This window comes from Gigantopelta aegis, chromosome 4, assembly GCF_016097555.1.
Source record: "Gigantopelta aegis isolate Gae_Host chromosome 4, Gae_host_genome, whole genome shotgun sequence".
In the NCBI taxonomy this organism is placed as follows: domain Eukaryota; kingdom Metazoa; phylum Mollusca; class Gastropoda; order Neomphalida; family Peltospiridae; genus Gigantopelta; species Gigantopelta aegis.
The window spans coordinates 106,364,791-106,376,064 of NC_054702.1; the positions used below are offsets into that span (position 1 = coordinate 106,364,791).

General features: G+C 35.3%; 1 long non-coding RNA gene across 1 annotated transcript; it reads left to right on the plus strand.

Moving 5' to 3' along the window:
* Positions 1-1,784: 1,784 nt before the first annotated feature.
* Positions 1,785-10,030, plus strand: LOC121370304. The gene is made up of 3 exons (XR_005957669.1): positions 1,785-2,024; positions 5,922-6,021; positions 9,732-10,030. It is a non-coding gene; the product is annotated as an uncharacterized LOC121370304 (long non-coding RNA).
* The last annotated feature ends 1,244 nt before the right edge of the window (positions 10,031-11,274 follow it).

Sequence of the window (11,274 nt, forward strand, 5' to 3'; positions counted from 1 at the left end):
TAAAATATTTAGGGTCGCCCACGCACTTCAGTCTCAGATTCACTTGAAATTTGTATCAAATATTCCAAACATCCACATGGGCTCTGTATTCCAAGCAGTTTTTGAGAAATGGTCAGTTTGCTAACTTTCATCGTGTCCGTGCTGTATTTTAAGTCCCATTATCTCAGGACATAACGTATATAGAAACATGAAACTAGTCGTTTTTAATAGTTACACTAGATACCTAGAGACAACCGAAGAATCTTTAAAATGTCATGTTATGTTACGAGCAGCCTTGGGGTTTTTTAGACACCAAAAATACTGTTTTACATTCATTCAGTATTACACACATTTATTTATTTTTTGTTTGTTTCTCTATCAAGTCCACCTCAGTGCTTCGTCTGTGCTAAAATCATGCATAATTAAACAAAATCTACAAAGACTTCTATATGAATAATGAAATTTGTATTGGTACACATAAACTACACACTATAAAATGAGACAAGTAATGAGAAAATAAAATGGAATTTTACAGATTTTTCAGTTGTCTCTAAGCATTCAGTGCGACTAATAAAAACTACCAGTCTGCTATATATCAGACCTTTATAACTTTTATATTGAATTCCTATACAAAGTATTAGATTTCTATTTGCATTATTTGCTCGGGTAATAGGACTTGAAACAGGACAGAAACGATAACGGCAATTTTCGAGCTAAATTACTTTACACTTACTATGGTTTGCAACATGACCATTTCTCAAAAAATACTTGAAATACAGAACCCCTAACTGAGATGTATTCGTGTAGATGACTGGGGCATAGTTGGTACAAATTTCAAGTGAATCTGAAACCGAAAAGCGTGTGACATTTTCCGATTTGAAATGGATTGACCCTATAGTTCGTCCCAATTGATTAAAATTAGTTCCTCTGGTTAATAACTACTATAGTATTACCTGCTGGTAGTTTTTGTAAATAATTTCTGTTTGGTTTGACGTAAGAAAAAAAGTAAAAGTATTTTGGATATAACCAAAACAACTTTAAAAACAACAACAATTGTATGTGCAATTTAGAAAACAATCGACTCGGAAATAAATAACTTGTAATAATTGTCATAGTATAAAAAAAGGCGTTCCTTGTGAGACGGTGTATAAATGGTTACGATGTCTGCAGTTTATTTCATGGGATGAATCTCTAATTAATGTTATTAACGAAACCAAAAAGCGTGATTTTTTTTATTTTTTTTTTAAAGCAACAGAAAATATGCCAGGATAGCGCTAAAGAGGCGGCGCCCTCCACACTAATTCCGTCTGATACAAAGTTGACCCCCCCCCCCCCCCCCCCCCCCAACACTTGACCTACTGCTTACGGGCCAGATACTATACTTGTACTCTTAACAAGGACTGCATGTGTTGGCGGTAATTCATGATGAAACAATTTCTAAGATGGTAATGTGTTTCCTTTTTAAATATGTTCGTTATTAAATGAACTGATCATAGTTCTGAGGTACACGTACCTTTTTGTTACAAAGGTTATAATAAGCAATATTGAGTGCTAAATTTCAGATGCCAGGAAAACGCGTTTTAGGCTTTCAGATATTTCAAAATTTCCAGGAGAGCATGCCCCTGGGCCCACCATACAAAGTTTGATATCAAAAAGGCCTCAACAAATACTTAGTCGAACCCCAACCCTCTCCCTCGTCTCCCCCCCCCCCCCCTCCCCGCCCTTCGAAATGCTGGCTACGGCCCTGTGTATGTGATGTACTTGTTAGTAAACTTCTAAAGAGTGTCCGTTTAACGAGACCTTGGTACTATCTGGTGTCTAACATGTGCGCATTTTGATACTTGGTTGAGAAAGAGATTGGAAACCGCGACCGCCACACAGGCTACTCCTATCGCATAAGCAACAAAGGATCTTTTATATATTCACTTTTCCATTAGACAGGACAAGCCACGCAATGACATTTGAAGGAAGTACTAATAAGGCACTGGTTGGGACGAGAAACAGTCCATTGATTGCGAAGGATCTTGCTACCCATCACGCTTCGGGTAACTATATTTGGGCGGTGTGGGACACAACCATATTTGTTTTTGCTTGTTTATCCTACATGTACACACACACACACAGATATATATATATATATATATATATATATATATATATAGTATTGTCACAAATACATACGCGCACGCACACGGCCTTTTGTATATTCCTACGTGCAAGCTTGATTTATTCTATATACAGTTGTATCTAGAACAATGCCAGAGTCCAGCTTTAAAATTATTGCACAAGCTTCTTCTATTCAGAAGAAATAAATAAAATTTCACTTCGGTATTTATTCATTTTAGATCAATTTGTTAGAAACGCTACCTGCCGTTTTGATTTAATATTTTATATTACCTCCGGTTTGGACGAAAGTCACGCCACGTATAGCAGCGTGCGTCCATCACATTGTGCGTTTCTGGAGATTGATAACGCTGAATTTCAAAAACCTTGTTTGACGCTTACAGAAAATAATAGCATTAAATGTACTCGAGGGAGAAAGGTTCAGTTTCAAAGTTTAGTCACATGGTGTGAGTTATCAAATTTAAATTATAAAATTGCGTGAAAAATCACACAACGGGATCATATTTCACGGTGACTTTCAGATAGAGGATTTTAAAAATATTATTTATGAAAAATAGATGGCGCCTAATTTTCTTTTAATTTCCAAACAATAGTCGGGATTTGTATTTGAATGACAGCGTGAAATCTGAAGCTAGAACTTTATTTTATAAATTTATTGGTCAGTACACTAGGGTCACCTTTTAGTTATTATTATTATTATTATTATTATATTAATGTTGTTTAATAATAGTTGTTTGTTAATATTTGTCTCCCAGAGATTTAATTAATATTTTTAAATAAATAATTTTGATTTCATTAATATTTGTCAAGCGGCAATATACGCGGCAACTGGCAATGCTGTAGAGTTTTTAATGTTCTACGGCATTTTTTCTTTCTTTTTTTTTTTTTATTATTTTTTTTTTCTTTCTTCTTTTTTTTTGGCTGTGGACTATTATATTTTTTCTTCACAGCATGTTGTTGTTTTGTTTGTTTTGTTTTTTTTTGTTTTTTTTTAGGGTTTTTTTTTGTTGTTGTTTCGGTGGGGTTGCAGGGGTTGTATGGTGACGTATTAATTATTATTCTTGCATAACTCTTGTAGTCACCAAGGATGGTACAATAGAACACGATTCTGGGTTATAATAAAATAACAGTAGTTACTTCCCTTATACCACAGCAACAATCACAAACATTTAACCGAGTGTGGTGAAGCCTTGATTAGCATTGTCGGGACTGATTTTTGTTTTATTTAACGACGCCACTAGAGCACATTGATTTTTTATCTTATCATCGGCTATTGGACGTCAAACATATGGTCATTCTGACACTTTTTTAGAGGAAACCCACTGTCGCCACATAGGCTACTCTTTTACGACAGGCAGCAAGGGATCTTTTATTTGCGCTTCCCACAGGCAGGATAGCACAAACCATGGCCTTTGTTGAACCAGTTATGGATCACTGGTCGATGCACTCACTCAGAGTTTGGAGTCGGTATCTGGATTAAAAATCCCATGCCTTGACTGGTATCCGAACCCAGTACCTACCAGCCGGTAGACCGATGGCCTAACCACGACGCCACCGAGGCCGGTCTTTGTTTTACCACAATGTCCATTAGTTAGCTGAACTGCTTTCCAAATGAAAATGTCGCATCCACGGTCTGTGCTGCTTTCACTAGCGTAGGCAAAATACTATTATTTTTTAAAAAAAATCAATAAATCACATGTACCGTCCTGGTTTTGTATCATGGTGACATAACACTGTAAAGACATTGATATGATGTTTCACACACACGCACGAGTTGATTGTAAAATCTATCCAATCAGGGAACTTACAATATTGGTACGTAGTGAGACGGTGTAATCGCACCGAGTTCATCGTACGAGTGAAGTGTTACTATAAAATCGATATGTTAACATCGGATGAAACAAATGTTACTTGTTGGTGTAATCATAATTGACCTGTCCGTGTGGTTGAAGTTGAAAGAGAACATATTTGTTGTTTCCAAAACAGTTTTCTTTTCTTTTTACTTGAAACCAACCTGGTATTATTGAGAGAAAAAAGTATTTGATGGAACGAGCTATAGGTAGGGATAACACATCATATTCAAAAATAATACTAATTAAATAATAATAAAAATAATAATAATAATAAAAAAAAATAATAATAGTAATAATAATTTTATCTCCTCTAATCTATTGTTACCACAAACCATTATTTGCATGTCAAATATCTTGACATGTTTGACCACATTCGCTCATGAATTACTCCAATATTTCATAACTATTAAAAAAAAAAGACAAAAATGTTATTTTAAAAACATTCTTTCTTTTTTTTCTGATTGTTTTTTTTTTACTTTCTGTGCCTGTAACATACTTGTAAAAAATAACTGTCTTTACTTTCTTAATATATTAACATATATGAATCATTTATGATCACAAAATGTCAAATACCTTTCCTATTTAGTGTCGTGCATTAATAAAGCAAACCACAAAGTAAACCAACGTTTTGATAAATTGTCAGATTTTTATAGTTTGTGTGTGTGTGTGTGTGTGTGTGAGAGAGAGAGAGAGAGAGAGAGAGAGCGAGAGAGAGAGAGAGAGAGAGAGAGAGAGAGAGAGAGTGAGTGTGTGTGTGTGTGTGTGTGTGTGTGTGTGTGTGTGTGTGTGTGTGTGATTTGTTATGTTGAGTAATACTAAAACAAATATTGACAATAAACTAATGGGGAGACAACCAATGTCGTCTTAACAAGTGCAGAAAGTTGGTTCTCAAAATAGACATGTTATGCGGCTTTTAAAATGATTGGATTTTGTAAACGTGTGACTATATGTTTTACAAATTATATAATGAATATAATTACATTATAATTTGATTCTAAAAAGATGAATTATAATTTTTGTAAAATTAAAAATATTAATACTTTTATGAAGAAAACCCCCCACGATATACCTGTACACGCATATCGATGATGATGATCATAGAGCTTGGTGCATGTACAGACATTTCCTTTCGGTTTCCACGCTAATGCTGATGCATAGCTTTTGTACTCTGACTTCAGTGGACTTGGTTTGAGTTTGGAGTTTTCCTTTTCCTAGGAGTTTCCTTACTAGGATTCTGAGCCTCTCCAGTCCAGTTTTGATTTTGGATTTTGCTACTCCTAGACAGATGTTTTTCTCGACTCACGTCCTTTGACTGTCCGGTCCATATTAGTCTAGTCTACTCTTTAACCAGTCCAGCTTGGGTGACCCTACCAGGAGCTGATGCTCCAGCTGGGTTAGCTCTCCGAGTCATTGAGACATGCAAGCTACCTCACCACGTTAAGGAATGGATCTTGAGATAGAAACGCATATCACTTCATTGACGTCATTCACCATCACCAGTTTCATCTGCATCATAATGTGTCCAGTTTGTTCTGGGCAAAATTTCCTGAATTTGGTTATGTGCAATTCCTAATCTTTGGTCACTGATGTTAGTTGTAGTGAAGGTAAAATATAGTGCCGACACTCCCTTTTCTAAACAAAATGACATGATACATAGCTGGGTTGCAGATGATGATTTTTAGGGACAAACAGACAGATATTTTATTAAAGTCTCACTGAACGTATACACAGTAAAATACACAAGACTCATTCTTAACAATATAAAGGCCACTACTTATGGATTTATGAGAGACTTTAAAAATCACTTAAATATTAAAACATACAGACATTATAAACTATCGACATTTACAATAAATAGAAATGTATAAGATATACTAATCATATACACGCGCGCGCACACACACACACACACACACATACACACACACACACGTATTAAAAAACATGTCTTTTTTTAAAATACAGATTTTGGCACATAAAACAGACAAACGACCTTTTCGTTCAACAGTTTGCGTAGATGGTTCGTACCTACCAGTGGCTTCACTAGCATCAGAAAATATGACAGGTAAAACAAGATTTTACGACAGAAAGTTTTTCAGCAGAGCTGGCCTTTTCAAAATAAAGTTTGTTGGGTCAAGTGTTGTTGAATGTTTATCATTTTCAATCATACCAATATAATATTATATGATTTTAACAGAAATTAATGTCTGATGTAATTGTATTTAACCTGCGGAAATGAAAATAAAATGGCATATATATGCAGAAACAAATGTTTGAAATGTTTCAAGCTTGGCTTTAGGGCTTTAGATTGCAACAAAGTCGAGGCGACAAACGTTGTGCCTAAAATACATATGCCTAAAATAATCACGCCCAATTAAGTACAAACATAATCGTTGCATGCTGACCTAAAACTATTTCACCTCAAAAACACTGAAATGTTGTTTAATTGCATTAATATAATTTGAAATGCTTTCTTGAATAGTGACAACTCTCCAGCAGCTGTTAATAACAGCTGAACTAAAACGACCTTCCTGCACTCAGGAAAGACAAAAGTCCCCGTTGTGCCCAAATGAGTGAGATCTAAAATCATAGGTTTATAGAAAGGAAACTGAGGTGGATGAACACATGCTTTGAAATTACAAACACTAGCATGGAGGACAGTATACGCAGGAATCAAATTTGTCAAGACTCAAAATTAATTTTGTGAAATGGTGATCAATCTATATTAAATCTGGGAATAAATGTTAGAAGTGTGTAGTAGTTCTAGACGTCTTGTATTGTTAACGTGACATTCACAAAATTTAAATATGATTTCTATATTTTAACTGTAACTAAAATACAGTAAAACTATGAATTTTGCGGCGAAAATGTGAATTTTTACCGAATGTTACTTTTCTGGTTTAGAACTGTAGATCTTTTGTTGGGCGGTAAATTTCACAACTACTGTACACCAAGTAGAAGGACGTACCGTCAGTTATTTATGTAGAAATTACATCAATGTCAATAACTTTTAATAATCATAATATTTATTTGAAGATATGTTCTAAAATTAAATATGCCAATACGTTCGCTGGAGCGACACGGTCACTGTTGATCAGCAATACCCACTGTACACGGGCTAAAATAGACTGCTTCGAAAAATGTTAGCGCGATTGTAATGTCAGTAATTTAACTGCAAATGCAACATACTATTTATTAAACAATTAGTATAACATAAACAATACTTAGTATGGTATGCATGCACATTCCTGCAATTTCATACTAAATTTAAGTTGTCTGTAAGCAGCTTTGATGTTTGAGGCTGTTTAGAACTGTAAATAGTGCGTCTTCCGCAACATCAAAATAATTACATCAAAACTATTCTTTTTGAAAGTTTAAGCCGATCCTACAATTTGAGACTGGTACATCAAAGGCCGTGGTATGTGTTATCCTGTCAATGGGATGGCGCATATAAAAGATCCATTGCTGCTAATCGAAAAGAGTAGCCCATGAAGTGGCGACAACGGGTTTCCTCTCTCAATATCTGTGTGGTCCTTTACCGTATGTCCGACGCCATATAACCGTTGGTTAGTGGTAGGTGGGATCACTTTATACCTCTCCATTTTAATTACCCTCATTTGTAAAATAATACCATAAAGATTCCTTTAGTAAGGGGGGGGGGGGGGATGTAGCCCTGAGGTAAAGCGTTCGCTTGATGCGCGGTCGGTGTAGGATTGATCCCCGTCGGTGGACCCATTGGGCTATATTTCTCGTTCCAGCCAGTGCTCCACAACTGGGGTGACAAAGGCCGTGGTATGTACTATCCTCTCTGTGGAATGGAGCATATAAAAGATCCCTTGCTGCTAATTGAAAAGAGTAGCCCATGAAGTGGCGACAGCGGGTTTCCTCTCTCAATATCTGTGTGGTCCTTTACGATATGTCCGACGCCATATAACCGTAAATAAAATGTGACGAGTGCGTCGTTAAATAAAACATTTCCTTTCCTTTAGTAAGGCTTTTAAAAATTGTGTTTCCGGGATTCCTGACGCTATCTAGAAACAGTGCTAACATTTTTGTTTTCGATGTATTAGTTTTTTATTTATTTTTACGGTATGGTTACGATGAGTTTGCCTTTAGTGCTACAACAGTAATTAGTAATTTACATCCAAAACATTAGTCAGATCAAGGTTTAATTATTTATACACGGGGTTTTGTTTGTTTGCTTGTTTGTTTGTGTTTCCCTCCCAACACACACTTTTACCCTCTTGTTTAAAAAAAGCCCCGTCCACAATAAAACAAAAAACCACCCAATATTTTATTTTGAATTGAATTCATTAGCTGTAATTAAATACGAACACGAAGCACACTGATGATCCGTATACAGTTTCCCTACACGTATTTGTACTTGGTTGGTTTCAAAAGCGAACTGTGTGTACATAAAATTAATTAAATCGCGTTTTAACACCCAATCCAATTCAAACATAATAGCTCCCTGACGAAGTGTGCCCGTGCAACACGTGCTGTTTCGCTAAGCGTTTAAAACAAAGGTGTCACTTTAAAACAAGAGTCGCGCGCGAACACACACACATCGCCCGTGCCCCTGACGCCTGTCGCTCAATGCCAAGGTAAGCTGAGATGCTGCGAACAAACAAAAAGAAACTCGTCTAAGAACCGTTAGGATCTTGAACAGGTTAATTTGAAGAGGCCGACTGGTGACAAGATGGGTCATCGGTATCCCACAGTGCACCGCGACCCCTGGCCACAGCTGACGAGTGAGTGACGGTCGGACATGCTCGTTCACGGCCCTGCTGCTTTAAGAGGCTGATTTGTTTGTCAAGATCTGTCGCAGAGATACATGACTTAAAATATTAATTACTTTTCTAGGCAAACATATACAATGGCATTCTTTCTCCTTTTTTTTTATCTTTTTTTTTTTTTTTCTTTTCTTTTTCCCAGTTTTAGATTTATATATATATATATATGTATATATGTATATGTATATATATGTATATATATATATATATATATATATATATATATATATATATATATATATATATATATATATATATATATATATATATATATATATATATATATATATGTATATATATATATATATATATATATATATATATATATATATAATATAATATAATATACAGTGAAATTCATCAAGACCGGACCTCTCTAAACAGGAATTCTCTCAAATCCGGTACTGTGATTTACGCATCTTTTAACACTAAAGTTTACCTATCTAAACCGGAAACCTCTCTAAATTGAACACCGGACTCTTTTATTTAGTGCAAATTAGTGTACCTCTAAAAGCCGGACGACATCCAATAGCCGATGATTAATAAATCAATGTGTTCTTGTTAAACAAAATAAACGTTGACTTTGTGTTTTAGATGTGCAACCTTTTTTCTCTTGTTTGTCATTTCAACTGCAATTATAAGTCAGTTGATCAATAAACTAATAAATGCCGTAACTATATCAAAAGCAAACTCCAGAAAACGAAATGGCAGTATATGAGTGAGTGAATAAATGAATGAATGAATGAATAAATAAATGTGTGTGCGTGTGTGTGTGTGTGTGTGTGTGTGTGTGTGTGTGTGTGTGTGTGTGTGTGTTTCTGGGTACCTATCGAATAATGGGTTCGTAATATATAAATGGAAAACCAATTCCTTAACGTCAGTAACAGGAAAGATTAATGACCGCAATTCATACATTTAAGACTTTTATTGGCCATAGAAACTTTCTCTTATTCTTGTCTATTATCCCATCTTCTGTTTGCAGCTGGGAGAAGCACCAAACTGAATTGGAGGTCTTTAAAACATACAAACAATATTTGATTACGGCGGACCACACTTGGAGTCATGTCGAACGAAACTCAGTGAATATACTATTGCTAGCACTTGATACGTGGCTCTTCAACGTGGGAGGTAGAAAATTGACTTCTACGAGAAACTACTGGTTGCTGCCAGTTTTAAATTTATACACTCCATTTTCAACCAGGTGTAACGTCATATACTATTAAATGTTTAAAAATGCTTACTCTGTGAAAACCGCACACGGTGTAAAATAAATAAATATTAGATAAAAAAAAACCCCACTAATAATAACATAAATAAATAATCAAATAATTCAGTAAATAAAGTATTTAAGAATTTGCAAGTACAGTGTACATATATTCATGTAGCACCAAAATATATATATATTTTAATTCTACGACTTAATAACATACCCATTGCCATATGTTTTTCCACTTGAATACAATGATGTACGTGTGCAGTACAGATACGGAGTTGACTTTGAAAGTGGCTCAGTCGAATGGTAATGTTTGAGTATCCTTTTGTTCTGGTTATATACTAGCACACATTCTATAGATGGGCAGGTAGCGTAGAACTAATCTCCAGAGAAACCAGATCAAGTTAACTTGTGCAGATCTAACCTCCAGAGAAACCAGATCTGGTTAAATGGTACAGATCTAACCTCCAGTGATACTAGATCTGAGTAGGTGGTGTAGATATAACCTCCAGAGAAACCAGATCTGATTACATGGTCCAGCTCTAACCTCTAGTGGTACTAGATCTGATTAGTTGGTTCAGATCTAACCTCCAGTAATACTAGATCTGAGTAGGTGGTGTAGATATAACCTCCAGATAAACCAGATCTGGTTACATGGTCCAGCTCTAACCTCTAGTGGTACTAGATCTGATTAGTTGGTTCAGATCTAACCTCCAGTAATACTAGATCTGAGTAGGTGGTGTAGATATAACCTCCAGATAAACCAGATCTGGTTAGGTGGTGCAAATCTAACCTCCAGTGATACTAGATCTGATTAGATGGTTCAGATCAAACACAAGAGAAACAAGATCTGGTTAGGTGATACAGATGGAGTCAAACTCATAGGTGTTTGAAGTATGTTCTAGGAAATTATGAAAGTCTCCCACAATCGGGTGAAATCAGAAGTAACCCAACTGGTCCACCAATCAGGGGTGGATCTAGGCTTTGGTTACGACATCCAATAGCCGACGATTAATATACCAATGTGCTCTAGTGATGTCGTTAAACAAAACAATTTTAAACTTATTTACGAAACCATGGTCCTAAGTGTTCTATTTTCTTAGCCACATCCGGTTCCCATTATTGTAGGAGAAAAAAATATTTAATGTTAAAACTGTACTTGTGTTTTTGTCATCTCACGGGAAAGAATGCAGTCAAACCTATAATTGTATTTTTGTTATATCATAATATAATCAAGCCTTTACGTCTATTTTGTAATTTTCAAATATATAATTTAATAAATATTATAGCTTTTGTAATGTCCATGTTAATA